The following is a 3,598-nucleotide window of genomic DNA, read 5'->3' as shown; positions in this document are numbered from 1 at the left end:
TAACCCAATCATATATGTACAAGATGTGGTGGAATGTATAAAATGACTAATCTTTTTGTAAATATTTAGCATTCAATTAAAATAATAAGTAAATATTTAACCGTGGTCACCTACCAAAATTCCATAAAAATTTTATTTTAATAATATTTTCAAATTGTAATCAAGTTAGGATTTTCAATCAACCTAGAAATGATAGGAGAAGGAGATAAGAAAAAAAAAAAACTGTATGTTAAAAATTGTTAATAAAAAAGCTACAATACTATGTCCACAACATTTTCATAACAATCTTATCTGACGTACAATTTGTTACTTGCTTTTATTAGTGGGTAATAAAGTAATTTCAGTTGTAAATTTAAATTAAAAACCGGTAACAACTTGATAACTAAAATTTGTTGTGAAAATATTGTGGATATTGCACTTCTCAAAACAATTAAACCCAATTATTAAGCTAATAGTGGTGTATTAGACAAAATGTAAAGATAAAAGAATAAAAAATAAAAAGATGAAAGAAAACTTAATACTATTGTGTTTGTGTGTATTAAAATTTTAAATATCATTAATAAAATCTAAAATCAAATAGGAGAGAGAGAGAGAGAGAGAGAGAGAGAGAGAGAGAGAGAGATGGAAAAAAGAAAAAGAAAATGTAAATATAGTTGTGTCAATAAAATGTAAAATGTAATACTAAATACTAAGTGTGCGTTTGCGTAGCGACAGCGGTGCATGTTTTGCCTTTTTTTTTGGTCCAACGCACTGTTTACAGACCAACAAGTACGGAAAAATGAAGCAATAACTTTAAAACTGAGTCCCACAAGCACTATTCATAGTTCAAAAATTATTTTGTTATAGTGTTTTTAGTAATAAGTTTTTAGTTTTCAGCAATAAGCAGTATTCAAATAGATCATAATATATATATATATATATATATATATATATATATATATATATATAAAAGAAGAAATTGACAAACCGTAAGAATAAAAAAATGGAAAAAAAATAATCTATCTATATTATTAATATTTAAGCGGTTTTCAAGCTAGCTACCAAGTAGTGGACTCTTTAAGTTTTTCATGTCGCAAAATACCCCAAAATTTATCTGTTTGGAAAGTTTAAATAACCGGATTATTTATATCTATATCTATATGGCTTTTGAATGGAGTTTTAATGTGCTTTTGTGATAGAATATTTTTCCCTTTCTCCTGTGTGGGTTTGTTTCTAAAAAAAAAATCTATATGCCTATGGCTGTAACGGTAGTTATAATTTTGGTAGATAAACTTGTAAGACTAGTAATAATAAAAAGAAAAGAAAAGTTAATATTATATTAAATTATTATATTTATTTATTTATTAAACTTTATCCAAAAAAGTGATAAAGCAGTAAACAAAAAGTTTATAGGAAGAAATAAACTATAAATTTTATCGTAAAAATTTGTTGCAATTTTATGCAACTCAACCAAAAACAACGAAAAGAAAGGATAACAATTAATCGCACTCCCAGTCCTACACGAAACTCTGTTTGCTTCTACGTACAGTCATTTGGCTGTCTCAGTACAGTAAATTTACTGTTTATGTGCTGAAAAAAAAAAAAAAAAAAAAAAAAGACGGAAACGTGAAATGAAAACGTTGGTTTCAGCTGAAACCAAACGCTCACTGTATATAAGCAATCCATTCAGCATTAATTCATGTCACAAAATCCCAGTTAACAAGTCAGATCTGAGAAAGAGAGAAATTTGGATCCCTTCAGGAAGTCAAGGTTGATGAAATCTTTGGCCCCATCCAAAAATCTGTCAGTTCTCTTAATTTTGCGTGCGTGCTTTATTTGAGTTGTTATTTGTCTATCTTATTATTATTATTATTTTCTTAACGAGTGTCATTGTTTTTCCTTAGCGTTCCATTCTTAGTATCAATATTATGGTTAGGGTAAGTTAATTTGCCGTGATATTATGTAACACAGTAATATTATATTAATATAATCTCAATATAAGAATGCAATATTATATTATTAAGAAAAGTGATGAAATTAAATTGATATAATTTATTTTGTAATTTTAAATTATAATAATGTTAGAAGAAATAAACTAAGTCAAAAATCTTAATATTACATTATTATAATGGGTTCACAATAATGGTTCATATCTCCGTCCAAAAAAAAGATGTTGACAATTTGTAATAATAATTAGATGCCCAAACACCTATCAACCTCTAAAGAATCACTCTCTCAAAAAAAAAAAAAAAAAAAACCTCTAAAGAATCACAAGTTCCTAAAGTTCCTTACTTTCAAAAGTCCTGACTCCTGAATTTGAATTCTGATACCCATTCCTTCAAAACTCAAAAGTCTGAACTTCTTTATACACTCTTCAAGTTACACCTTTGCTTGTAACAGATTTAATTTGTTGGTATCTTAGACTAAGACATCCTAGTCTTTAGGACTAAGATCAGGCCGGGTCGGGTCGGTATCACTACCACCCGCAACCCAAAAACTACCTTGTTCATATATATATAGTCTCACACTCTCACTTGACACCTCACGTCTTCACTATGCTGTTTATGATAGTCTTTGTTCATATGCTCAGGTTTGGGATTTGTTTGGATGAAGCTTCCGATCTAAAAACCTAACCCGTTGGTATATAGCTCAGGGAGAGTGAAAAATTTGGACCTGAGAGAGTGAAAATTAAAATAACATTAAGATTAATATATATATATATATATATTATTTTTATTTAAAAATAAATATGCTTACTTGGTTTTAATAAATTTAAAATGATATAGTTTTGAATAAAAAAATTTGAATTCATTAGAAAATGAAAATAAGACTTGACATAAATCAACATTACCCAAAACTTTAAATCAACAAAAGTAATGCATTCTAGTAACTGTTTGTATTGGACTATGTTTTTGAACAATTTATCTTAAGCATCAAAGAAGCTAGTATTGGTGCATCAAAGAAGCTAGTATTGGTGCATGTTATACTAAGCTATGTACTTTTTCTAGATATTCCGTTGTGATATTCCGTTGTCTAATGTTTCCTATTTTTGAAATCTACATTACCCAAAACTTTAAAGTTGTAAATTACAATTGGGTGTTACTAAAGTGTGCCCTTAGGGTATACATTAATAAAATATTTTAGGAAATTTTTTACGGGAAATTGAAAAAACTGACAAACTTTTTGTCAACTTTTCAATTTTCCATAAAAACTTTCTTAAAATAGATGGTTAATGTGTATCTTAAAGGCATATATTAACGGGACTCCCATTGCAATTTAGTACTCTAATAGTTAAGAGTTAAGATGTGGACTGCAAGTATACGTATTATACTATTATTTGTTATTTTTTTCTGTTTTTACAGTAACACAAATATTGCCTGTATTTAATTCAATCCTTTTCTTTGGTATGTTTATGTCCAACTAATATCAATATCAATGTTTTTTGACATGTTTTTAATGGGAAACTTATTTGAATTCAATACACATACCATGACACACTTACCTATAGAGTTCTTTTTAAGTAAAAAATGAAAATAAAACTTGACATAAATTTTTTGCAGCACGAAGTAAAGCCGCTTTGGAAAAAAACCCGCAAAGCTTGTAGACATAGCAAAAGAAG

Source organism: Quercus lobata, chromosome 12 (genome assembly GCF_001633185.2).
Source record: "Quercus lobata isolate SW786 chromosome 12, ValleyOak3.0 Primary Assembly, whole genome shotgun sequence".
NCBI classification, from domain to species: Eukaryota; Viridiplantae; Streptophyta; class Magnoliopsida; order Fagales; family Fagaceae; genus Quercus; species Quercus lobata.
This window is presented reverse-complemented; position numbering follows the sequence as displayed.